Source organism: Ranitomeya imitator, chromosome 2 (assembly GCF_032444005.1).
Source record: "Ranitomeya imitator isolate aRanImi1 chromosome 2, aRanImi1.pri, whole genome shotgun sequence".
NCBI classification, from domain to species: Eukaryota; Metazoa; Chordata; class Amphibia; order Anura; family Dendrobatidae; genus Ranitomeya; species Ranitomeya imitator.
This window is the reverse complement of record NC_091283.1, coordinates 566,199,112-566,227,111: the sequence shown is the minus strand read 5'-3', so window position 1 is coordinate 566,227,111 and position 28,000 is coordinate 566,199,112. Positions and strand designations below refer to the sequence as shown.

The 28,000-nt window shown below is 45.4% G+C and overlaps 1 protein-coding gene across 1 annotated transcript in view; it reads right to left on the bottom strand.

The window, feature by feature from the left end:
- The window catches only part of SEC14L1 (SEC14 like lipid binding 1), a 58,232-nt gene extending 54,657 nt beyond the window's left edge, over window positions 1-3,575 (bottom strand). Inside the window, exon 1 of the mRNA XM_069752114.1 lies at window positions 3,466-3,575. The gene's annotated coding sequence lies outside the window, so the exon portion shown is untranslated. The remainder of the gene's footprint in view (window positions 1-3,465) is intronic.
- Window positions 3,576-28,000: the final 24,425 nt, after the last annotated feature.

The window sequence follows — 28,000 nt, the reverse complement described above, 5'->3', positions numbered from 1 at the left end:
AGGCGTAAGCCTCGAGGAAGCCACTGACGTGTGGATAAAACATGATGTGAACATAGCCTTATTGATACGTACAGAAATCATCCCCTAAGCCATTATTCCACAGAGCCAGAGGAAGACTTCTCCATCTGAATCCATACAAATACCCAAACAACATAGTAATACAATCATGCTCCCTAAAAAAAAAAAAAAAAAAAAAGAACTTGTTTTCAGATAGTCAACTAGGTATTTCGGAGCCAATAGGTGAAGGTGGGGTGTTCAGGATCATCTTGTGGCCAAAGTGACGAGTGGTAACAGAGAGTGTATCGCTCAGGACGACCAATCCTTTCCTACACTAAACAAATTACCCAATAATTGTAAAAGACACTGAGCAATGCTTCATATCCCTGTGGGGGCGCTGCAGGGAAATTGAACACTTATGGCCTAGTAACCCACAGATAAAAACTTTAGGATTGGCTTACTGGCATATCCAAAGTGGGCATGGTCCAGATAAGAAACAAGCTTCGTCTGAGAAGGCCTTCTTGAGGACAATTCACAGTTAGTTATGAGCCTTGTCACCACATCTTCCCATGGGATAAAACAAGGACTACATTTCACTTAATGATTTTCCCACCTGCTTCCTCCAGTCCATCCACTGGAGGTATCATTAACCTCTCGGTCTTCTGTTAAACACTGAGGGGGTGGCAAAAAAATGCAAAAAACAGGTGTAGGAAAAGCCTGTGGAGCAAACGTAAATAACAGATGGTCACGTTTCACATTTGCTCCATGATTGACCTCAAAAGGGCAGTATGATCTATGGCTAGTGCTTGGTCGAGCCGCCATGTCTCTGTCGTGAGTACTTGTTTTCTTGTGGCTACAGCTCTATTACCATTTCTAGAGACGCCAGCACTAATCATAACACAGAATGCCAACATTCAGTTCTTGACACGTTTCAGGGTGTGGACCGAGCCTTAAAGCCATTTTATCATTTATATATAGAGCTTTGTACATTCTGATCTGATCAGGAGTTACACCATAAGTTGGAGCCAAGAGCTGCATTAATGATTCAAACTTTAGAGCTGAAATCTGCCAGAGTTGCTTGCTTTATTGCTTTAAGTCTACACAACACTGGTTCTTGTGACTTCCATTGTGTGCCAACTTACAGTAAACTGCCAAGTAAATGGCTGCTGTATTGTAGAGGCTCAAACAAGGGATCAGTTCTGATAAGTTTGGGATAAGTAACTCACTGTGCATTATTCACAAAAGGTCCAAGGCTATGAACAGGTGTTTAAAGGTGAACCACCACTGTAAGGCCGGTGTCCCACTTGCAACTGCAACGCGAGAAACTCGCGCCTCAATACGCTGGCACCGGAGTGTGTGGCTGCATGTATTTCTATGCAGCTGAACGCTCCGGTCCGAACCACCGGTGGCAGTACTGGGTATTGAGGCGAGAGTTTCTGGCACTGCAGTTGCAAATGGGGCACCGGCCTAAAGAGTGGGCTCACTTACGGAAACTTTGGTTCACCCTCACAGTGGCGGATTTCATAGATCACATTACCCCAATACACTACTATATCCACAGAGACGCTCTTTATAAGTGGGGTCTAGTGAGGAGTGAACGTGCTCGTATCTTGGGCATACCTGAATAATATGTTCAAGTCCCCGTGGCTGCATGTCTCATGGCTGATAGACAGCTGCAACACATGTGGCGATTGCCTAACAAACAGGCAATCCCCTCTAAACATGCAGCCGCATGGACTCAAAAATATTATCCTAGCACGCCCAAGATACTCGGATAACATCAGGGCACGTTCGCGCATCACTAGTAGGGTCTAACAGGCACAGACATCTTATTGGGCGACTTGGCATAAATCTGTGCCATTCTCTTCCAGGACAGTAGGACGATTTTCTCACTTGTCATCCGCATACAATCCGTGCCCTTACTCAGCAGCTATTAATCTTTTACAGGACCATTTACAGTTTCCTATGCTACAGAATTGTAATTATCTGGAAAAGTCGCAAGCTGTATGGTCCGTATGGCATCTGATTTTTTTTTTTTCTTGCATCCATCAGATTTCGGAATGAAATCCCAGCATGATGAGATTTCTTCTCTTATGGGTAAACGATTGTTAATAAACAAAAATACAAATGCTTTACCTAGCCACCCTGGGGGGGGGGATATCCTTACTTACCAGTCCATGTGGAATCACCAGCCCACAGATCTCAAGAGTAGGCAACTGAAAAGACTGGACATTCTCAGCACTTCTGGCTCCAGCAGTGACCACCAGAGTAGCCCTTATTTCCCCCCCTGCGCTCGCTGGAGAATCACCCACCACCTTTCTATTTTAGTACGACATATCCCCATTAATTTTCATGGTTTTTACCATGATGTGTAGCTCACAGAGAAATTATGCTGAGGCTATTCATTTATTGTCAAAGGGCTCCGTTTTTCTTTTGTTTTTAGAATGGGACTAGTTACCGTAATTTAAAAAAAAGATGCTGGAGGTGATGGACAACCCCTTTAAACGCCGGTTATAGGGGTCAGCAACGCGCGTCGTCTACACCAACAGGGCTACTGGTGTATAAATTGGCTGCAGTGTGATGTGCGGCGGCGTGACGTCACCGCTGCAGCCTGTCAAGAGTGTCACTGGAGTAGAGGTCGCTAAGCAGTTTTGGAGTTTATCACTTATAACGCTGCAGATATAGAAATTATAAAAATACTAAATGGAAAATCCCCTCGCCCTGATCATTCAGAAATAATCGCAATAATGTCCGTGTCACTGCAATCAACGTGCCGGTGCCCTGAGATAACGAGATGCTGATTCCATATTTCCCCAGTCATCTTTATGTAATAACTGCAAGCAAGCGATCCGCAGAAGTCACACTGACCTACATATGGTGTCAGCGCACCGCCTGCTCAGCGGCTACAGAACCGCACGGCGTGGGGACAACGACAGCCGCCAGCAACTTCCCATGGGGTAGTGCCGGACCGTCCGCCTGGCGGGGGCTGCAAGGGCGAGCATATCCACTGTACCATACAGCTATGAAATAACCTGCAACCACCAGCAACGACACATGGGGAACGCAAAACAATCAGCAACAAATGGGAACACAAAACAAACAAAAAAAAATAAATAAATATATATATATATATATATATATATATATATATATATATATATATATATATATATATATATATACACATACTTCCCCAGAAATGATGCAGAGGAAGATTACACAATGTGCAGCTGTGTATTGTCGGATGTACACGCAAGCACATATATTACCTACACACAATATATATATACATATATACATACACACACACACACGTTCATAGGTTACAGCGGACACTGGACGTCTATAAGCGGCTTCCCCCGTACACACCGCTCCGGCACTATTATATAACCCGCACGGGCCTCCTATTTACCGGCAAAAACTTTAGGTCACACATCACCACACCGAGCCCCGGTTATCCCATCTCACCTTGAAGCTTCTGCGGGTCCGTGTCCGCCCCACCGGACTCCGGTCCCGCTCGCTGTGTGCTACCGGCCACCAGTAGATCCAAACTGCGCCTGCGTCAGACACTCTGCTAGTGACGTCAATAATTAGAAACTCACCGTCCCGCCCACTCACTGCTATGCTCTTCACATTCCAGGTCCTGGTCACGTGTTGTCAGGCATCAGGCGGTGGGCGGAGCTATGTGATTTTGCCATTTTGGGCCCCTCCCTGCGTGTGACGTGCGGGCTGCTGTAGTTATGAATGAGGTGGAAAATGTCGCAGGGACAGGGATGAGATGTCGCTTGTGTGTTCTAGGCCAGACTGCCGTCCACCTGTTGTGCAGAAGGTCTATAGATTATTGGCAGGGGTGTGACTACTATGGGTGCAGCCTACACAGGCCCCAAAGCCCCCTTTGGCCCATTACTAATAAAGACCCCGTGAAAGATTTTGCATTGGCATGCAGGAGCTTCGGGTTACGCACCAGGACACTGCTGGCATGCCAACCCATTCCTACTGTGAAAATCTGCGTGGTCCAACTTAAAGGGATACTGCCGTCTTAAAGGGATTTTCTGGTTTCTGAAAAACCTTGTCCTCAGGCTCAGTGTATTTTGAAACTACAAACTGCTGAGTCTGCACCGCTGCTCCTGGTGTCTGTTATTGTGATGTCAGATGAAAAGCGCTGCAGACAATCAGTGGCGTTGCCCGAGTACATGGTGCGAGCTGATAAGCCTTGTTAGGCCGGGGTCACACTAGAAATGAATACAGATCGAACTTCTGATGGCACTCAGACCTGTATTCCTCTATGGGGCAGCTCCCATCACCGTTTTTTATCTCGGTCGTTTACAATGTGCGGGTGAAAGGGCAGCATGCTATGATTGGCACCGAGTCTCGGCTCACTCGCACCCATATAAGCCTATGGGTGCGAGTGAGACAACACACATCACTCATATCATCCGAGTGATGTGCGCTATAAGCGGACCCCAGCAATGGAGAAGATGGAGAAATTCTTTTCTCCTCCTCCTCCTCCGCAGCTGTGCTCCGATCCGCTGTGTGCGCGAGGCTCGGAGCACAGACGCATGACCCTCGCAGCAGAGCAGGAGCCGAGGGTCATTAGCATATCGCATCACATGCCATACGCTCGTCTGACCCCAGCCTTACATATGTGTGGTCACTGGTCAGTGCTACAAACAATAAAAGACAGAGCAGCGGTGGAGACTCCACACCTGACACGACGAAGGAAAGTAAAGGTAAGTGCACAAGGTCAGTAAACACTGCGGGTTGGACGCTTCGTACTTGTGCAGCATCCAACCCCCAGCGGCCAGATGTTATAGCATAGAGGATGGGATTTTAACAAACCCTGTTCCCACTATGCATCCATAGATGCCAGCGACTTCCCTGCGGAGATGGACATGTGGTGCGTCTTTCCAGACCGCAGCATGTCTATCTTGAGGAGACGTAAGTCTCCACAAGATACATTTCACCCGTGCAATGTATTGGACGCAGTGATTCTGCACGGTTCAATGAACACATGTGGATTCACCTAGGTTCAATAGGGAGGGATTACCTCCTGTCAGTGTATCGCTGGCGGCCAGTTAGAACTGTCACAACTCCCAATGTGACTTCTACACATGAGATCGCCACTCTGAATTGCATGGACTATGGCGGACAGGTCAGTATATGGTGGTTTATTATTTTTTATTTTTTTGTAGGAGACACGGGAATTGGGCGTTAAGGTGAGTATATGTTGTTTTTTATTTTACATTTTTCATAGGAGATAAGGGCATCGGGGATTTGGTGTAATAATAATAAAATCAGTAAATACCTCCAATTAGAAATGTAGTATACAGTTAGGGCCAGAAATATTTGGACAGTGACACAAGTTTTGTTATTTTAGCTGTTTACAAAAACATGTTCAGAAATACAATTATATATATAATATGTGCTGAAAGTGCACACTCCCAGCTGCAATATGATAGTTTCCACATCCAAATCGGAGAAAGGGTTTAGGAATCATAGCTCTGTAATGCATAGCGTCCTCTTTTTCAAGGGACCAAAAGTAATTGGACAATGGACTCTAAGGGCTGCAATTAACTCTGAAGGAGTCTCCCTCGTTAACCTGTAATCAATGAAGTAGTTAAAAGGTCAGGGGTGGATTCCAGGTGTGTGTTTTGCATTTGGAAGCTGTTGCTGTGAGCAGACAACATGCGGTCAAAGGAACTCTCAATTGAGGTGAAGCAGAACATCCTGAGGCTGAAAAAAAAGAAAAAATCCATCAGAGAGATAGCAGACATGCTTGGAGTAGCAAAATCAACAGTTGGGTACATTCTGAGAAAAAAGGAATTGACTGGTGAGCTTGGGAACTCAAAAAGGCCTGGGCGTCCACGGATGACAACAGTGGTGGATGATCGCCGCATACTTAATTTGGTGAAGAAGAACCCGTTCACAACATCAACTGAAGTCCAGAACACTCTCAGTGAAGTAGGTGTATCTGTCTCTAAGTCAACAGTAAAGAGAAGACTCCATGACAGTAAATACAAAGGGTTCACATCTAGATGCAAACCATTCATCAATACCAAAAATAGACAGGCCAGAGTTAAATTTGCAGAAAAACACCTCAAGAAGCCAGCTCAGTTCTGGAAAAGTATTCTATGGACAGATGAGACAAAGATCAACCTGTACCAGAATGATGGGAAGAAAAAAGTTTGGAGAAGAAAGGGAACGGCACATGATCCAAGGCGCACCACATCCTCTGTAAAACATGGTGGAGGCAACGTGATGGCATGGGCATGCATGGCTTTCAATGGCACTGGGTCACTTGTGTTTATTGATGACATAAGAGCAGACAAGAGTAGCCGGATGAATTCTGAAGTGTACCGGGATATACTTTCAGCCCAGATTCAGCCAAATGCTGCAAAGTTGATTGGACGGCGCTTCATAGTACAGATGGACAATGACCCCAAGCATACAGCCAAAGCTACCCAGGAGTTCATGAGTGCCAAAAAGTGGAACATTCTGCAATGGCCAAGTCAATCTCCAGATCTAAACCCAATTGAGCATGCATTTCACTTGCTCAAATCCAGACTTAAGACGGAAAGACCCACAAACAAGCAAGACCTGAAGGCTGCGGCTGTAAAGGCCTGGCAAAGCATTAAGAAGGAGGAAACCCAGCGTTTGGTGATGTCCATGGGTTCCAGACTTAAGGCAGTGATTGCCTCCAAAGGATTTGCAACAAAATATTGAAAATAAAAATATTTTGTTTGGGTTATGTTTATTTGTCCAATTACTTTTGACCTCCTAAAATGTGGAGTGTTTGTAAAGAAATGTGTACAATTCCTACATTTTCTATCAGATATTTTTGTTCAACCCTTCAAATTAAACGTTACAATCTGCACTTGAATTCTGTTGTAGAGGTTTCATGTCAAATCCAATGTGGTGGCATGCAGAGCCCAACTCGCGAAAATTGTTTCACTGTCCAAATATTTCTGGCCCTAACTGTAGTTATTCTGATTCGCTATGTTTCTTTCCTCATTGCATTGCAGGACCTTATGAAGTGACAGCTAGTTGCTAGTGGTCGTAACCATGGATACCTAAGGTCCTGCAATGCCTGCACATGAGGAAAAAGACATAAGGAATAAAAAAAACTATGCTACATTTCTAATTGGTGCTATTTGCTAATATTATTATTATTATTACACCTACTACATATTGGGATAGGATTTAGGAGATGGGTATATCCCTTTAAGAGCAGGAGCTTACAAATGCTCACTGCAAAGGGCGCTACTGTGCAGGGAAAGGCTAGATAGAGGCCATTGCACTACATCAGGGCCATGATCACTTAATTATGGAAATGTGCAGGGGAGCCAGTCTCCACCAATCATATACTGATAGTGTGGCACCCCAGGAATTCGGGTACCACAGTAGTGCTGCCTTCCTCTTGGGGAGAATAGTGCTATGCCTGGAGACAAGTGAGATTCATTTTGGCAGGGTATCACACACACAACACCTTCCAAATCCAGGCCAGGAGGGGAAGCTCAAAACCCTGTTTTAGGGCAGCTTCCCTGGATAAAAATCCTGGTTTGGAGGAGGAGCCAGTTTAGTTTGTACAGACAGTCTGTGAGCGAGGACAGACAGGAAAGGAGCAGAAGAGAGCTTCAGGGCTCAAGGAGGACGCAAATAGGCCTCCGAGGAGTCAGTGCACAGAGACCGGGTACCGGGAGCCCGAGGCTAGAGTGGAACTACAGGACACTCAGCAGAACCAGAGTCCATAACTTGATCATACAGACATTGCCCAAATTACGCCTGTGGCACAGCAGCATCCTGGAGCTTGGAGTCACCGTGTACAGACCCCAGAAAGTATGGCTCAAGCTGCCTGCAATACAGGTACCTGTCCTAGGACAGGAGAAAGAACTGAAATAATTAGGACCTTGTTTGGAACACTTCAGGCAGCAAAGGACTTTAGCAAGGGCAGAGTGGAAGGCTCCTAACCTGACTTGCCAAGGGGGATTCCACTTGTTTCCAGGCTGCTTGGACTCCTATGTACTTGTTGCCAGTGCCCTGGACTGTGGTCTGCCAACTACAGTAAAGCAGGTAAAGACTTACAACTTCTGTCCTTTACTCATTTACCGGCAACCGCCATAATCACCATACACCTTAGGACCCCTGGAGACCCCGCTTCACCTGTGGGAAGTGTACCATCAGTGCTGCAATAACATCCCTCAGAGGACCCCTTTAACGCATCGTCGGTCCCACTATTGACTGTTATGGCTGGCAATCAGGCAACACAGCGTGCAGTAATCAGCGCACATACAGAGATCTGGCAATAACCAAAAACAATAGGACGAGCTCTGAGATGTGGAATCTCTGTAGACTGCAGTACCTGATCTATCCTCACACAACTATAAGCAGCAGTGGATTGCGCCTATCACTACCTATGCAACTCGACACTGCCTGAGGAGCTGACTAGCCTGAAGATAGAAATACAAGCCTGACTTACCTCAGAGAAATACCCCAAAGGAATAGGCAGCCCCCCACATATAATGACTGTTAGCAAGATGAAAAGACAAACGTAGGAATGAAATAGATTCAGCAAAGTGAGGCCCGATATTCTAGACAGAGCGAGGATAGCAAAGAGAACTATGCAGTCTACAAAAAACCCTAAAACGAAAACCACGCAAAGGGGCAAAAAGACCCACCGTGCCGAACTAACAGCACGGCGGTGCACTCCTTTGCTTCTCAGAGCTTCCAGCAAAAGTTAATAGCAAGCTGGACAGAAAAAACAGAAAACAAACTAGAAGCACTTATCTAGCAGAGCAGCAGGCCCAAGGAAAGATGCAGTAGCTCAGATCCAACACTGGAACATTGACAAGGAGCAAGGAAGACAGACTCAGGTGGAGCTAAATAGCAAGGCAGCCAACGAGCTCACCAAAACACCTGAGGGAGGAAGCCCAGAGACTGCAATACCACTTGTGACCACAGAAGTGAATTCAGCCACAGAATTCACAACAGTACCCCCCCCTTGAGGAGGGGTCACCGAACCCTCACCAGAACCCCCAGGCCGACCAGGATGAGCCACATGAAAGGCACGAACAAGATCTGGGGCATGGACATCAGAGGCAAAAACCCAGGAATTATCTTCCTGAGCATAACCCTTCCATTTGACCAGATACTGGAGTTTCCGTCTAGAGACACGAGAATCCAAAATCTTCTCCACAATATACTCCAATTCCCCCTCCACCAAAACAGGGGCAGGAGGCTCCACAGATGGAACCATAGGTGCCACGTATCTCCTCAACAACGACCTATGGAATACATTATGTATGGAAAAGGAGTCTGGGAGGATCAGACGAAAAGACACCGGATTGAGAATCTCAGAAATCCTATACGGACCAATAAAACGAGGTTTAAATTTAGGAGAGGAAACCTTCATAGGAATATGACGAGAAGATAACCAAACCAGATCCCCAACACGAAGTCGGGGTCCCACACGGCGTCTGCGATTAGCGAAAAGCTGAGCCTTCTCCTGGGACAAGGTCAAATTGTCCACTACCTGAGTCCAGATCTGCTGCAACCTGTCCACCACAGAATCCACACCAGGACAGTCCGAAGACTCAACCTGTCCTGAAGAGAAACGAGGATGGAACCCAGAATTGCAGAAAAATGGAGAGACCAAGGTAGCCGAGCTGGCCCGATTATTAAGGGCGAACTCAGCCAACGGCAAAAATGACACCCAATCATCCTGGTCAGCGGAAACAAAACATCTCAGATATGTTTCCAAGGTCTGATTGGTTCGTTCGGTCTGGCCATTAGTCTGAGGATGGAAGGCCGAGGAGAAAGATAGGTCAATGCCCATCCTACCACAAAAGGCTCGCCAGAACTTCGAGACAAACTGGGAACCTCTGTCAGAAACAATATTCTCAGGAATGCCATGTAAACGAACCACATGCTGGAAGAACAAAGGCACCAAATCAGAGGAGGAAGGCAATTTAACCAAGGGCACCAGATGGACCATTTTAGAAAAGCGATCACAGACCACCCAAATGACCGACATTTTTTGAGAAACGGGAAGGTCAGAAATGAAATCCATCGAAATATGTGTCCAAGGCCTCTTCGGGACCGGCAAGGGCAAAAGCAACCCACTGGCACGTGAACAGCAGGGCTTAGCCCTAGCACAAATTCCACAGGACTGCACAAAAGCACGCACATCCCGCGACAGAGATGGCCACCAGAAGGATCTAGCAACCAACTCCCTGGTACCAAAGATTCCTGGATGACCGGCCAGCACCGAACAATGAAGTTCAGAGATAACTTTACTAGTCCACCTATCAGGGACGAACAGTTTCTTGGCCGGACAACGATCAGGTTTATTAGCCTGAAATTTCTGCAACACTCTCCGCAAATCAGGGGAGATGGCAGACACAATGACTCCTTCCTTGAGGATACTCGCCGGCTCAGATAACCCCGGAGAGTCGGGCACAAAACTCCTAGACAGAGCATCCGCCTTCACATTTTTAGAGCCCGGAAGGTATGAAATCACAAAATCAAAACGAGCAAAAAATAACGACCAACGGGCCTGTCTAGGATTCAAGCGCTTGGCAGACTCAAGATAAGTAAGGTTCTTATGATCAGTCAAAACCACCACGCGATGCTTAGCACCCTCAAGCCAATGACGCCACTCCTCGAATGCCCACTTCATGGCCAGCAACTCTCGGTTGCCCACATCATAATTACGCTCAGCAGCAGAAAATTTCCTGGAAAAGAAAGCACATGGTTTGAACACTGAGCAACCAGAACCTCTCTGTGACAAAACCGCCCCTGCACCAATCTCAGAAGCATCAACCTCGACCTGGAACGGAAGAGAAACATCAGGTTGACACAACACAGGGGCACAGCAAAAACGACGCTTCAACTCCTGAAAAGCTTCCACGGCAGCAGAAGACCAATTAACCAAATCAGCACCCTTCTTGGTCAAATCGGTCAATGGTCTGGCAATGCTAGAAAAATTACAGATGAAGCGACGATAAAAATTAGCAAAGCCCAGGAATTTCTGCAGACTTTTTAGAGATGTCGGCTGAGTCCAATCCTGGATGGCCTGAACCTTAACCGGATCCATCTCGATAGTAGAAGGGGTAAAGATGAACCCCAAAAATGAAACTTTCTGCACACCGAAGAGACACTTTGATCCCTTCACGAACAAGGAATTAGCACGCAGTACCTGGAAAACCATTCTGACTTGCTTCACATGAGACTCCCAATCATCTGAGAAGATCAAAATGTCATCCAAGTAAACAATCAAGAATTTATCCAGATACTCACGGAAAATGTCATGCATAAAAGACTGAAAAACAGATGGAGCATTGGCAAGTCCGAACGGCATCACCAGATACTCAAAATGACCCTCGGGCGTATTAAATGCCGTTTTCCATTCATCTCCCTGCCTGATTCTCACCAGATTATACGCACCACGAAGATCAATCTTAGTGAACCAACTAGCCCCCTTAATCCGAGCAAACAAGTCAGAAATCAATGGCAAGGGATACTGAAACTTAACAGTGATCTTATTAAGAAGGCGGTAATCAATACACGGTCTTAGCGAACCATCCTTCTTGGCTACAAAAAAGAACCCTGCTCCCAATGGTGACGACGATGGGCGAATATGTCCCTTCTCCAGGGACTCCTTCACATAACTGCGCATAGCGGTGTGTTCAGGTACGGACAAATTAAATAAACGACCCTTAGGGAATTTACTACCAGGAATCAAATCGATAGCACAATCACAATTCCTATGCGGAGGTAGGGCATCAGACTTGGACTCTTCAAATACATCCTGAAAGTCCGACAAGAACTCTGGGATGTCAGAAGGAATGGATGACGAAATAGACAAAAATGGAACATCACCATGTACTCCCTGACAACCCCAGCTGGTTACCGACATAGAGTTCCAATCCAATACTGGATTATGGGTTTGTAGCCATGGCAACCCCAACACGACCACATCATGCAAATTATGCAGTACCAGAAAGCGAATAACTTCCTGATGTGCAGGAGCAATGCACATGGTCAGCTGGGCCCAGTACTGAGGCTTATTCTTGGCCAAAGGTGTAGCATCAATTCCTCTCAACGGAATAGGACACCGCAAAGGCTCCAAGAAAAATCCACAACGTTTAGCATAATCCAAATCCATCAGATTCAGGGCAGCGCCTGAATCCACAAACGCCATGACAGAATACGATGACAAAGAGCACATTAAGGTAATGGACAAAAGGAATTTGGACTGTACAGTACCAATAACGGCAGAGCTATCGAACCGCCTAGTGCGTTTAGGACAATTAGAAATAGCATGAGTAGAATCACCACAATAGAAACACAGTCTGTTCAGACGTCTGTGTTCTTGCCGTTCTACTTTAGTCATAGTCCTGTCGCACTGCATAGGCTCAGGTTTACTCTCAGACAATACCGCCAGATGGTGCACAGATTTACGCTCGCGCAAGCGACGACCGATCTGAATGGCCAAGGACATAGACTCATTCAAACCAGCAGGCATAGGAAATCCCACCATTACATCCTTAAGAGCTTCAGAGAGACCCTTTCTGAACAAAGCCGCTAGTGCAGATTCATTCCACAGAGTGAGTACTGACCACTTCCTAAATTTCTGACAATATACTTCTACATCATCCTGACCCTGGCATAAAGCCAGCAGATTTTTCTCAGCCTGATCCACTGAATTAGGCTCATCGTAAAGCAATCCCAGCGCCTGGAAAAATGCATCAACATTACTCAATGCAGAATCTCCTGGTGCAAGAGAAAACGCCCAGTCCTGTGGGTCGCCGCGCAAAAAAGAAATAATAATCAAAACCTGTTGAATAGGATTACCAGAAGAATGAGGTTTCAAGGCCAAAAATAGCTTACAATTATTTCTGAAGCTCAGGAACTTAGTTCTGTCACCAAAAAACAAATCAGGAATCGGAATTCTTGGTTCTAGCATCGATTTCTGATCAATAGTATCTTGAATCTTTTGTACATTTACAACGAGATTATCCATTGAGGAGCACAGAGCCTGAATATCCATGTCCACAGCTGTGTCCTGAAGCACTCTAATGTCTAGGGGAAAAAAAAGACTGAAGACAGAGCTAAGAAAAAAAAATGCTGTCAGGATTTCTTTTTTCCCTCTATTGGGAATCATTGGTTTGGCTCCTTGTACTGTTATGGCTGGCAATCAGGCAACACAGCGTGCAGTAATCAGCGCACATACAGAGATCTGGCAATAACCAAAAACAATAGGACGAGCTCTGAGACGTGGAATCTCTGTAGACTGCAGTACCTGATCTATCCTCACACAACTATAAGCAGCAGTGGATTGCGCCTATCACTACCTATGCAACTCGACACTGCCTGAGGAGCTGACCAGCCTGAAGATAGAAATACAAGCCTGACTTACCTCAGAGAAATACCCCAAAGGAATAGGCAGCCCCCCACATATAATGACTGTTAGCAAGATGAAAAGACAAACGTAGGAATGAAATAGATTCAGCAAAGTGAGGCCCGATATTCTAGACAGAGCGAGGATAGCAAAGAGAACTATGCAGTCTACAAAAAACCCTAAAACGAAAACCACGCAAAGGGGCAAAAAGACCCACCGTGCCGAACTAACAGCACGGCGGTGCACTCCTTTGCTTCTCAGAGCTTCCAGCAAAAGTTAATAGCAAGCTGGACAGAAAAAACAGAAAACAAACTAGAAGCACTTATCTAGCAGAGCAGCAGGCCCAAGGAAAGATGCAGTAGCTCAGATCCAACACTGGAACATTGACAAGGAGCAAGGAAGACAGACTCAGGTGGAGCTAAATAGCAAGGCAGCCAACGAGCTCACCAAAACACCTGAGGGAGGAAGCCCAGAGACTGCAATACCACTTGTGACCACAGAAGTGAATTCAGCCACAGAATTCACAACAATTGACCAAACACCACAGGTGGTATCACGACAGACTTATAAAGATGGTTCCCCTTTTACAGTGAGTCCTAGGGCCACGGATCGGGTCGCAGCCACCGTGACACCCCCTTTAATAGCTGACCGGACACAGCACCGAGTACCCTGCCCTGGTGGGCGACTCAATAGCCATCACTTTAAATGATGGGAATACCCCTTTAACCCCTTTCTGACATCGGACGTACTATCCCGTCCATGTGGGGTGGGCCCCTATGACCATGGACGGGATAGTACGTCCAGCGCGATCGGCGGCGCTCACGGGGGGAGAGCCGCCGATCGCGGCCGGGTGTCAGCTGCCTATCGCAGCTGACATCCGGCACTATGTGCCAGGAGCGGTCACGGACCGCCCCCGGCACATTAACCCCTGGCACACCGCGATCAAAGATGATCGCGATGTGCCGGCGGTGCAGGGAAGCACCGCGCAGGGATGTGATCGCGTTGCTGCGAGGGTCTTACCTCCCTCCCTCCCTGCTCGAGCCCCGGATCCAAGATGGCCGCGGATCCGGGTCCTGCAAGGAGGGAGGTGGCTTCACAGAGCCTGCTCAGAGCAGGCACTGTGAAGCAGCCTGCACTGCTATCAGATCGGTGATCTGACAGAATGCTGTGCAAACTGTCAGATCACCGATCTGTGATGTCCCCCCCTGGGACAAGGTAAAAAAGTAAAAAAAAAAATTTTCAAATGTGTAAAAAAAAAAAAAAAAAATATTCCAAAATAATGAAAAAAAAAAAAAATATTATTCCCATAAATACATTTCTTTATCTAAATGAAAAAAAACCAAACAATAAAAGTACACATATTTAGTATCGCCGCGTCCGTAACGGCCCGACCTATAAAACTGGCCCACTAGTTAACCACTTCAGTAAACACCGTAAGAAAAAAAAAAAAAAACGAGGCAAAAAACAACGCTTTATTATCATACCGCCGAACAAAAAGTGGAATAACACGCGATTAAAAAGACAGATATAAATAACCATGGTACCGCTGAAAACGTCATCTTGTCCCGCAAAAAACGAGCCACCATACAGCATCATGAGCAAAAAAATAAAAAAGTTATAGTCCTGAGAATAAAGCAATGCCAAAATAATTATTTTTTCTATAAAATAGTTTTTATCGTATAGAAGCGCCAAAACATAAAAAAATGATATAAATGAGGTGTCGCTATAATCGTACTGACCCGAAGAATAAAACTGCTTTATCAATTTTACCAAACGCGGAACGGTATAAACGCCTCCCCCAAAAGAAATTCATGAATAGCTGGTTTTTGGTCATTCTGCCTCACAAAAATCGGAATAAAAAGCGATCAAAAAATGTCACATGCCCGAAAATGTTACCAATAAAAACGTCAACTCGTCCCGCAAAAAACAAGACCTCACATGACTCTGTGGACCAAAATATAGAAAAATTATAGCTCTCAAAATGTGGTAACGCAAAAAATATTTTTTGCAATAAAAAGCGTCTTTCAGTGTGTGACGGCTGCCAATCATAAAAATCCGCTAAAAAACCCGCTATAAAAGTAAATCAAACCCCCCTTCATCACCCCCTTAGTTAGGGAAAAATTAAAAAAATTTATTTATTTCCATTTTCCCATTAGGGCTAGGGTTAGAGTTAGGGCTAGGGTTAGGGCTAGGGTTAGGGCTAGGGTTAGGGCTAGGGCTAGGGTTAGGGCTAGGGTTAGGGCTAAGGTTAGGGCTAGTGTTAGGGTTAGGGCTAGGGTTAGGGCTAGGGTTAGGGTTAGGGCTAGGGTTAGGGCTAGGGTTAGGGCTAGGGTTAGGGCTAGGGTGAGGGTTAGGGCTAGGGTTAGGGTTAGGGCTAGGGTTAGGGCTAGGGCTACAGTTTGGGTTGGGGCTAAAGTTACAGTTAGGGTTTAGATTACATTTACGGTTGGGAATAGGGTTGGGATTAGGGTTAGGGGTGTGTCTGGGTTAGAGGTGTGGTTAGGGTTACTGTTGGGATTAGGGTTAGGGATGTGTTTGGATTAGGGTTTCAGTTATAATTGTGGGGTTTCCACTGTTTAGGCACATCAGGGGCTCTCCAAACGCGACATGGCATCCGATCTCAATTCCAGCCAATTCTGCGTTGAAAAAGTAAAACAGTGCTTCTTCCCTTCCGAGCTCTCCCGTGTGCTCAAACAGGGGTTTACCCCAACATATGGGGTATCATCGTACTCAGGACAAATAGGACAACAACTTTTGGGGTCCAATTTCTCCTGTTACCCTTGGGAAAATACAAAACTCGGGGCTAAAACATATTTTTTGTGGGAAAAAAAAAAGATTTTTTATTTTCACGGCTCTGCGTTATAAACTGTAGTAAAACACTTGGGGGTTCAAAGTTCTCACAACACATCTAGATTAGTTCCCTGGGGAGTCTAGTTTCCAATATGGGGTCACTTGTGGGGGGTTTCTACTGTTTAGGTACATTAGGGGTTCTGCAAACGCAATGTGACGTCTGCAGACCATTCCATCTAAGTCTGCATTCCAAATGGCGCTCCTTCCCTTCCGAGCTCTGCCATGCGCTCAAACGGTGGTTTCCCCCAACATACGGGGTATCAGCGTACTCAGGACAAATTGGACAACAACTTTTGGGGTCGAATTTCTCCTCTTACCCTCGGGAAAATACAAAACTGGGGGCTAAAAAATAATTTTGGGGGGAAATATTTTTTTTTCAATTTTCACGGCTCTGCGTTACAAACTGTAGTGAAACACTTGGGGGTTCAAAGCTATCACAACACATCTAGATGAGTTCCTTAGGGGGTCTAGTTTCCAAAATGGTGTCATTTGTGGGAGGTTTCTACTGTTTAGGTACATTAGGGGCTCTGCAAACGCAATGTGACACCTGCAGACCATTCCATCTAAGTCTGCATTCAAATGGCACTCCTTCCCTTCTGAGCCCTCCCATGTGCCCAAACAGTGGTTCCCCCCACATATGGTGTATCATCGCACTCAGGACAAATTGGGCAACAAATTTTGGGGTCCAATTTCTCCTGTTACCCTCAGGAAAATACAAAACTGGGGGCTAAAAAAATAATTTTTGTGGGAAAAAAATTTTGTTTTATTTTTACGGCTCTGCATTATAAACTTCTGTGAAGCACTTGGTGGGTCAAAGTGCTCACCACACCTCTAGATAAGTTCCTTAGGGGGTCTACTTTCCAAAATGGTGTCATTTGTGGGGGGTTTCAATGTTTAGGCACATCAGTGGCTCTTCAAACGCAACATGGCGTTCTATCTCAATTCCTGTCAATTTTGCTTTGAAAAGTCAAACGGCGCTCCTTCCCTTCCGAGCTCTCCCATCCGCCCAAACAGTGGTTTACCCCCACATATGGGGTATCAGCGTACTCAGGACAAATTGTACAACAACTTTTGGGGTCCAATTTCTTCTCTTACCCTTGGGAAAATAAAAAATTGGGGGTGAAAAGATAATTTTTGTGAAAAAATATGATTTTTTATTTTTACGGTTCTACATTATAAACTTCTGTGAAGCACTTGGTGGGTCAAAGTGCTCACCACACCTCTAGATAAGTTCCTTAGGGGGTCTACTTTCCAAAATGGTGTCACTTGTGGGGGGTTTCAATGTTTAGGCACATCAGTGGCTCTTCAAACGCAACATGGCGTCCCATCTCAATTCCTGTCAATTTTGCATTGAAAAGTCAAACGGCGCTCCTTCCCTTCCGAGCTCTCCCATCCGCCCAAACAGTAGTTTACCCCCACATATGGGCTATCAGCGTACTCAGGACAAATTGTACAACAACTTTTGGGGTCCAATTTCTTCTCTTACCCTTGGGAAAATAAAAAATTGGGGGCGAAAAGATAATTTTTGTGAAAAAATATGATTTTTTATTTTTACGGTTCTACATTATAAACTTCTGTGAAGCACTTGGTGGGTCAAAGTGCTCACCACACCTCTAGATAAGTTCCTTAGGGGGTCTACTTTCCAAAATGGTGTCACTTGTGGGGGGTTTCAATGTTTAGCCACATCAGGGGCTCTCCAAACGAAACATGGTGTCCCATCTCAATTCCAGTCAATTTTGCATTGAAAAGTCAAATGGCACTCCTTCGCTTCCGAGCTCTGCCATGCGCCCAAACAGTGGTTTACCCCCACATGTGGGGTATTGGCATACTCAGGACAAATTGTACAACAATGTTTGGGGTCCATTTTCTCCTGTTACCCTTGGTAAAATAAAACAAATTGGAGCTGAATTAAATTTTTTGTGAAAAAAAGTTAAATGTTCATTTTTATTTAAACATTCAAAAAATTCCTGTGAAGCACCAGAAGGGTTAATAAACTTCTTGAATATGGTTTTGAGCACCTTGAGGGGTGTAGTTTTTAGAATGGTGTCACACTTGGGTATTTTCTATCATATAGACCCCTCAAAATGACTTCAAATGAGATGTGGTCCCTAAAATAAAATGGTGTTGTAGAAATGAGAAATTGCTGGTCAACTTTTAACCCTTATAACTCCCTAACAAAAAAAAATTTTGGTTCCAAAATTGTGCTGATGTAAAGTAGACATGTGGGAAATGTTACTTATTAAGTATTTTGTGTGATATATCTCTGTGATTTAATTGCATAAAAATTCAAAGTTGGAAAATTGCGAAATTTTCATAATTTTCGCCAAATTTCCATTTTTTTCACAAATAAACGCAGGTACTATCAAAGAATTTTTACCATTGTCATGAAGTACAATATGTCACGAGAAAACAATCTCAGAATCACCAGGATCCATTGAAGCGTTCCAGAGTTATAACCTCATAAAGGGACAGTGGTCAGAATTGTAAAAATTGGCCCGGTCATTAACGTGCAAACCACCCTTGGGGGTAAAGGGGTTAATATGTCATCCAAATAGGTGTATTGTCCTTTATCGTACCTCCATAAATCTGTGATGTCACACATGGTGGTGACTGGCATACAGAATGTCCCAGAGGGCACCGCATCCAACACAGCTGGCATGGCAGCACACTCCTCACTAAGCAGCCATATTATGCCTTGGCCATCAGTGGTCACCATAAGAGGCATCACTTATGGCTGGAAAGGTATTTTCAAGCTTTAATATGAGCATTGCGCACAGTTGTATGAGCAGAGGGAGAGCCACACGGCTGCACTCTTCTGGAAAGTTCCGGCTAATGCAAACATTTACACATGCCACAGGCTAAGCGCAGCGTGGACGTCACTGTACCGCTGGCAGTGTTTCCTCCGTGCAGCAGCTTGAAGTTCTTACATAGTACAGAAAACCCATCCTCGGAATCCGGCGAGGCTTCCCCACTTTCTCCCGCAGTTTCAGTTCAGGCACCTGATCATTTTATTCTGCAGGCAGATGAGCCATTGCCAGAACTCACTGCCAGCAGCTTACTCCACTCTCCCCATAGAGAACATATGTAAGGAGGAAGACCAGGCTGCAAGTACCTGTATTGAGCCGGGTTCAGAACTGCTGAGGCTGCATCCCCTGTTTCCGGGGGAAGGAATAGGGGACTGGACAGACCCCATGACCCAGGAAGAAGGGGCGTGTTTAGAGAGACCGGAAGCCGAGGTAGAAAGCGAGCGAAGCAGCAGGGAGGCCCCCGCCGCCAGTGTGCGAGCAGCAGGGCAGGCAGCGTGCTCCGAACCGCCAGCACTGCGACGGACTGCAGCTGACAGACCCTGTGGCCTAGAGAGATCGGGTGCATGACTGCCATCTGCACCCCGATTCACCAGGGTATATCTGCCGGGCCATGTTGGGCTCAGACAGTGCCGGAGCCCACCGCAGTAATAAGGAAAGAGCCAGGAGCCCTGTTTAGCTAAGCTCCGCACGCCAGCCTAAGAGCCAGGGCAGAGTTCAGGACTTTTCGCTGCTGCCCTCGTCGCTGGACCGTGGTCTGCAGGACCTCGTCGGAGAAACAGCGCGCCAGTGATTGTCGGCGCTTCAGTCTTGGTGGGAACAGGCAGCACCCAGCAGAGAGAGAAAAGTGCAGCGTGCCCCGTAGCTGACAGAGAGCGAGGTGCCGTGTGCTTCATGACCGTGAGTACAGCGCATGTGCCGCAAAGAGAGAACCGAGTACCGGATAGACTTGTGTACCGCACCTTACCAGCACATACCTTCCCGCCCACGGGAGACCCTGATTGTGCTTCAGCCTTGTTTGCTCATGGACTAGGGGCTCAGTGGAAGGTACCAGACACCGGCCACTGTCGCCAGAAAACAGACCATTGTTTGCAGGACCCCACTGGAACAGCACCGCACCAGCCGTTATTGGCGTCATCGCCTGCTCCGTAATTGCCACGGCCTGGAAGACGAATGATAGGCTAAGTTGATCTAACATGAACTGCCACTATCTTTTCTCTTGTTTTCATTGACTCTGCACATCTTTTTGCATCCAAACTGTTTTTGTTCTCCCTTTAACTGTTTGCCTCCCTGCGTGGAGTATTCCTCTGTTAAGTAAAATTACTAACCCTTGTTCTGCCTCCTGTCCGTCACTGCATCCTGCAACCTGCTCACACATACAAATACTCATTTGAGAGTTCACGTGTATGGGAGAGGCGGGAGTGATAACTGTTCTGCTGACAGTTATCCTAGGTGTATGGGCACTATTAGGTTACGTCTACACAATGAGTTTTTGGTGAGTTTTTAATGCTGCGTATTTTCACTGAGCATCTTACAGTTACTATTATTATTTATTTATATAGCGCCATTAATTCCATGGTGCTGTACATTAGAAAAGAGGCTACAGATAACGTTTACAGTAAACAAATTTACAATGACAGACTGGTGCAGAGGGGAGAGGACCCTGTCCTTGCGGATTTACATTCTACGGGATATTGGGGAGGATATAGAAGGTCGGGGGAGCGGCAGCTCTGGCGGTTGGTGAAGCGGCAGCTCTGGCGGTTGTTGAAGCTGCAGAATGGTTATTGTAGGCTTTCCTGAAGAGATGGGTTTTCAGGTTCTGTCTGAAGGATCTGAGGGTGGTGGATAATCGGACGTATTGAGGCGTGGAGTTCCAGAGGATGGGGGATATTCGAGAGAAAGCTTGGAGGCGGTTGTGTGAGGAAAGTGTGGAGGAGAGAAGGAGGTCTTGGGAGGATCAAAGATTACATGAGGGAAGATATCGGGAAATTAGTTCAGAGATATAGGGAGGGGACAGGTTGTGGATGGCTTTGTAGATCAGTGTTAGTAGTTTGAACTGGATTCGCTGGGGAAGAGAATTAGATACACAGCTCAGCAAGCAGTATCACACAGGAGAGGATTAGATACATGTCTCAGCAGACAGTATCACGCAGGATAGGATTAGATACACGGCTCATCAATCAGTATCACACAGGAGAGGATTAGATACAGAGCTCAGCAGTCAGTATCACACAGGATAGGATTAGATACATGGCTCAGCAGGCAGTATCGCACAGGAGAGGATTAGATACATGTCTCAGCAGACAGTATCACACAGGATAGGATTAGATACAAGGCTCATCAGTCTACTTACATCATCAGTCTGTTACATTGGCTGTAGGAAATTGGTTGGTCTTAAATGCTTTTCAGTTGTTCTTGGTAGGATTTGAACGCAGGACCCCAATACTGCGCCACATTGCTGCCCTACCATTCCTCAAGTTTGATAAAGTTAGCACCTGTGGACAAAATACTCTTTTAGACCATTGGGACCCGCAGCAACAGCCAGAATGAGCCACTTTTGTCCCCATGAGAACGGAGCACTAGTGTGCATACTCAAATACAGGTCAGTTCATTCCCTATGACGTTGGTGGAGAAAGCCGAATACAGCGCTCCAGCAGTCCTATAGTGAATGAACAGAGCAGTCATCATGTATGTGCACTGGTGCCCCATTCAAAAAGAGAGATAGAAGTACCTTGTTCTGGCAATCTATGGAGGTATCAGTGGTCAGATCTAAAAGCTATCATCACCTATCTTATGAATAGGTGATCATTTTTTTCCAACACAACAACCCGTTTAACTACTTGCTGATATAGGACATACTGGTACGTCCTATGTCGGAAGACGGTGTATGGAGTGTGCACAGGAGCTGGGCCTGCTTCACACACAGCTGATGCCTACCGTGTTATACAGAAAGCATCCATCCTCTTCTTACTGCAGTAGTTTAACCCCTTAAGTGTCGGTATCAATCTGTGAGAGCAGCATGTAATAGGTTGCCATTATAATCGACTGCCATATTGATATTCCTGCAAAACCCAACTATAGGCTAAGAAGACCATCAGATTCACTATATTCTACTGTACTGATCAAATGATCACAGTGTTAAAGGGATTGTGTCAGCACCAGGGGTGGATTAAGGGTAGCCAGGGCCCCGGGCTGTTCAGACACTGTGGGCCCCCCGGTCATGTGACGGGGTCATCATATACCTGAACCAGATTATTCCAGAAAAACAGTTGCTGTGTGAAACTATAACCTGTCAAACATCCATTGATCTAGTCAATTTACCCTTCAGTTCAGTATATAGTATACAGTGTATAGTGTCAGACTAGTGTATAGGTAACACTGACTCACCAGTGACATCTCTAGGTGAAGTCCTACATCTTTCATCCAGCACAGACCGCCATCACTTCATCCAAAAAGGACTCGTCTCTGCAGGAAATAACACAGTTATCTCGAGCTCCGCTTGTAGAACACGTTACTTAATTTTTCCCAACTTCTACATTACACCACATGAAGAAAAAGAGGCAACATAGTGTCACTCTACACAGTAACAGGACCGTCCCCCCCATTTAAAACAGTGTCCTCAAAAAATAAAATAAATACATCACTGCAGTAATAATATCCCTTAATTAGCCCCTATGGTAATAATAATATCCCCCATCCTGGCTCCATGTATCTCATTCCTGGCTCCAGCCATATGTTCTCCCATCCTGCCCTCATGAGTATCCATCCTGCCCCATATGATCTCCCCATCCTGCCCCATCAGTCTCCATCGTATCCATCCTGCCCCATGATCCTGCACGATCTGTCTCCAATCCTGCCCCATGTCTTTCATTCTGCCCCTTGTCTCCAATCATGCCCCGTATCTACATTCTGCCCATGTCTCCAATCCTGCCCCATCTGTCTCCAGTCCTACCCCCAGTGTGTCCAGCATCTCTGCCCCCATTGCCCAACATCTCTGCCCCAGTGTCCAACATCTCTGCCCCCAATGTGTCCAGCATTTCTGCCCCCAATGTGTCCAGCATCCTGCCCCCAATGTGTCCAGCATCCTGCCCCCAGTGTGTCCAGCATCCTGCCCCCAATGTGTCCAGCATCCTGCCCCCAGTGTGTCCAGCATCCTGCCCCCAGTGTGTCCAGCATTTTGCCCCCAAAATGTCCAGCATGTTGCCACCCAGTGTCTCCAGCATATTGCCCCAGTGTCTCCAGCTTATTGCCCCCAGTGTGTCCAGCAATCTGCCCCAGTGTCTCACTCCAGCATATTGCCCCCAGTGTGTCTAGCAATCTGCCCCAGTGTCTCCAGCATTGCCCCAGTGTGTCCAGCAATCTGCCCCAGTGTCTCCAATATTCCCCCAGTGTGTCCAGCAATCTGCCCCAGTGTGTCCAGCATATTACCCCCAGTGTGTCCAGCAATCTGCCCCAGTATGTCCAGCATATTGCCCCGTGTGTCCAGCAATCTGCCTCAGTGTCTGACTCCAGCATATTGCCCCCAGTGTGTCCAGCAATCTGCCCCAGTGTCTCCAGCATTGCCCCCAGTGTGTCCAGCAATCTGCCCCAGTGTCTCCAATATTGCCCCAGTGTGCCCAGCAATCTGCCCCAGTATGTCCAGCAATCTGCCCCACTGTCTCCAGCATTGCCCCCAGTGTGTCCAGCAATCTGCCCCAGTGTCTCCACCATTGCCCCCAGTGTCCAGCAATCTGCCCCAGTGTGTCCAGCAATCTTCCCCAGTGTGTCCAGCATATTGCCCCATGCCCCCTGGATTGCCGTTCGCAAAAGAAAGAGTTCTCCTCACCTGACCGGCGCTCCGTCAGACGCTCCGTCAGACGCCGGCGACGTGTGCGATGAGCCTGCGGCCGACTTCAGCTGCCAGCCTCCAATTGGCTGGCGGCTGTTGTTAACTATTGACGTGCGGGCGCGCGCCCGCACATCAATAGGTGAAACTGCCGCAGCGCCGGTAGGAGCCCGGTGAGCAGATGAGATAGGGCCCGATGCGGGCCCCCTCTGCCCACTGAGCCAATACGCCAGTCAGGGCAGTAATGCCCTGATGGCGGCGGGCAATCTGAGCGGTAGCCAGGGCCCCCACACCACTGGTTGACCCTATTATAATCCGCCCCTGGTCAGCACAGAATGACTGTTCAAACCAACTACAGGCGCTCAGTGCTTAACGGCGGGGCAGAACATGTAGGCTATGTGCACACATTGCGGATTAGCCTTAGGAATTTCTGGTGTGGATTCTGCCTCTCCTGGCAGAAAACGCACCTGCGGATTTGTCGCGTTTTTTTGTGCGGTTCCGCAGCGTTTTTTGTGCGGTTTTCTTGCGGATTTGATGCGTTTTTTACCCCTGCGGTTTTCTATAATGGAATGGGTACAAAAACGCTGCAGATTCACAAAAAAGAAGTGACATGCTACTTCTTTTAAACCACAGCGTTTCCGCAGTGGATTTTCCGCAAAGTGTGCACAGCATTTTTTTTTCTCATTGATTTACATTGTACTGTAAATCAATTGCGGATCTGCAGCGTTTCTGCACCTCAAAAAACGCTGCGGATCCGCAGAGAATCCGCAATGTGTGCCCATACCCCAAGTGCATCTTCCCACCCGCTTGTTTTCCATCTATCTCCACCCTCCTCTGACTCTATGTAGCCAGAGTGGTCAATCAAAGAAGAGGGGGTTGAAAACTTAGGAAAAACAAGCAGATGGGAAAATATACAGCTCTGACAAAAATTAAGAGACCACTGCAAAATTTTCAGTTCGTCTGATTTTTCTCTTTATTGGTATATTTTGGAGTAAAATGTAAATTTTTCTTTTATTCTATAAACTACTGACAACATGTCTCCGAATTTCCAAGCAATACATCTTGTATTTTTTTTCTGAAGAGGAGAAATGGTCAAAATTTAAAAAAACAGTACTCTTAGACCTCAAATAATGCAAAGAAAACAAGTTCATAATCATTTAGAAACAACAATACTAATGTTTTAACTCAGGAAGAGTTCAGAAATCAGTATTTTGTGGAATGACCATGATTTTTAATCACAGCTTTCATGTGTCTTGGCATGCTTTCCACCAGTCTTTCACACTGCTTCTGGGGCAAAAATGTAAGCAGTTCTTCTATGTTTGATGGTTTGTGACTATCCATTATCCTCTTGATTACATTCCAGAGGTTTTCAATGGGGTTCAGGTCTGGAGATTGGGCTGCCCATGACAGGGTTTTGATGTGGCGGTCTATTATTTTTTGCCAGAGCTGTATATAAATGATTGGCCATGCCATGAACCATCGGCCTTAGTTTGAACAGTTATCCTATGCTGACAGAGTCCCTTTAATTCCCCTGAGTAAAATAAAAGTTTTAAAATATAAAAATTCAAATTACCCTCTTTGAAAAAAATAAAAACATATTTGATATATTTTATAATTCCACACCTTCACCAAAAATAATAAAGCTAACAAAATGTTTTATGTACCCCAAAATGTCCTGGAGAATTGTGGGGGCAAACAAACAACATAAACAAAACCCTAAAAGCAATTGCAGAATGTGAACATGAACAATGTTTGTTTTTTAAATCACCATGTCACTGCATCTGGGATTTTTTCTCCCACTCTGCAGTACATTATAAAAATAAATTGTTTTAATGGGACGACTTGTAGTTTTGAATAACACATTTCCCCACACGGCTGTTTCAACGGAAAATGTTAATGTTCTTGGAAAAGGGGAAAAAAACAAATGTGCAGAAATCAGAATATGTTTTTGCTGTTTCCATGGTACGAGAAGGGTGGATTCTGGAGAGGTTATGGAGGTGAAAGTGACTGAATATAGGGAAGGAGAGAGTCAAATATGACTAGGTCATTTATGACTCAAACTGAGATGGCCTGGCCTAGCTATTGAAAAACGCTGTTCGGGCCAATGTAAGCACCTCTGCTGTTGTAAGGGGGGCATTTTGCTGACCTCTAATTCAACTCCCTAAACACCTTACATACGAGTCCCTGGGTATACGTGTGGTTGCATTGTTATTATGGACACCTTCAGAATATGTTTTTGCACAAATTGTGCGGCACTGGACCCCTTTAATTTCCCGATGATGAAAACAGACGGTTTTGCCAAAATAAAGTCTTGTTTACAGAAGTAAGGACATATATACAAAGGGTAGCAGGAAAAATGCTTGGCTTTTTCTTCTGTATTACATGGTAGAGGTATAAGCAGAATGGTTTCAGGCGGCACATTACTTGTGAGGGACGTAACATATACATAACAGGTTACACTGGGGGCTCAATCTTCCCAGTACAAGGCAATATGGGTCAGTGTGTTATGTTGTGCCCACTGCAACCTAGCTGCTAGTGACTAGTGACCACTGTATTATTTGTACACTGGCATTATACACTATATACTATGTACAAAGCTCCTCCTGTGTACAATGGCACTTATGGTAATATTAGTATTGTGTTTTTTTAATTAATGATCAGTATTGTAGTATTGAGTCACTATGTGGTGGTAATATGTGATCTGGTCATGGTGTGACAGTATTGGTCCTTTCTATGTGGTATTATTGGTCACTGTGTGTTGGTAATATGTAGTCTGGCCCTGGTGTGTTGGTATTTGTCCCTTGTATGTACTGTTATTCATTCACGATGTGGTGGTGATGTGTGGTCTGATCATGGTGTGGTTCTATTTTGGTCCTTGTATGTGGTATTATTCGGTCAGTATGTGGTAATATAATATGTGATCTGGTAATGATGTGTTGATATTTGTTCCTTGTATGTGGTATTATTTGGTCACTATGTGGTGGTAATATGTGGTCTGGTTGTGGTGGGACAGTATTTTGGCTTAGATGTGGTATTATTGTTCTTTTTAAAAAATGTATGTGACACATTTCCTTAAAGAAACATATCTAAAAAGAGTATTGGATATTTAACAAGTGTTTAATAGGTTACAGTAGTGCTAGGCCAAAAGAGTATTCCTTGTCATGGAGGCTGCTTATAAAATCTTTGTTTGACCAAAACAAAAGCTGCTGGCTATGTATGTGATCTGGTGTTAGATGGGAACTGTTGATGTGTGATTGATGAGAACGTGGTGCAGAAGTGGAATTTTTCCAAGAGTGGATGGTGGAAATGTGTAAGGTTCGAGGGGTGGAAGCAGAGCTGGGGTGGAGCCTAGGCAGAGTCTGAAGAAGGCCCCAAAATTTTGCCATATTGGGGCCCTGAAATTCCTGGTGGCCAGCCTGGATACAGTATATCAAAAAAGTTAGTACAGCCCTCACATTTTTGTAAATTATATCTTTTCATGGGACAACACTGAAGATATGACTTTGATACAATGTAAAGTAGTCAGTATACAGGTTGTATAACAATGTAAATTTGGTGTGACCTCTAAATAACTCAACACACAGCCATTAATGTCAAAACCACTGATAAGAACAGTGAGTACACGCCTATGTGAAAATAGCCAAATTCCTATTCTGTGTCCATTAACTGATCAATATTTCTGCATTGATGTCAAATTATTTTCTAAACCTAAACCACATTTCGGAGGGTTTCAGCTTTCAAAAGAATAATTTATACAACCAATCGATTAATTTAACATCAGGTTATAAGCTTTTAATTACATAATATGGATAAGTGACTCCCTGTCAGGGAGTGTAGATCCATTACTAAACGTATAGTTATATTGCAAATAAACACACACCCGGAATAAACTCATTTATTTAAAAAAAACATACTTTTACTTTTATTTAAAAATAACAAACACCATTATATTCAGCTAATGCCCATCAAACTGAAACATTTGTCTCCTGTAGTAAAACAAAAATAAAAACCAACCATATCCCTCACCTATAAGTCATTCTTTCCCACACTGTAATCCATGTCTGGGGATAAACCGTTTTCAACCTGGATGGTGCCAAGATGAGACTGTCCATATTGACAATCATT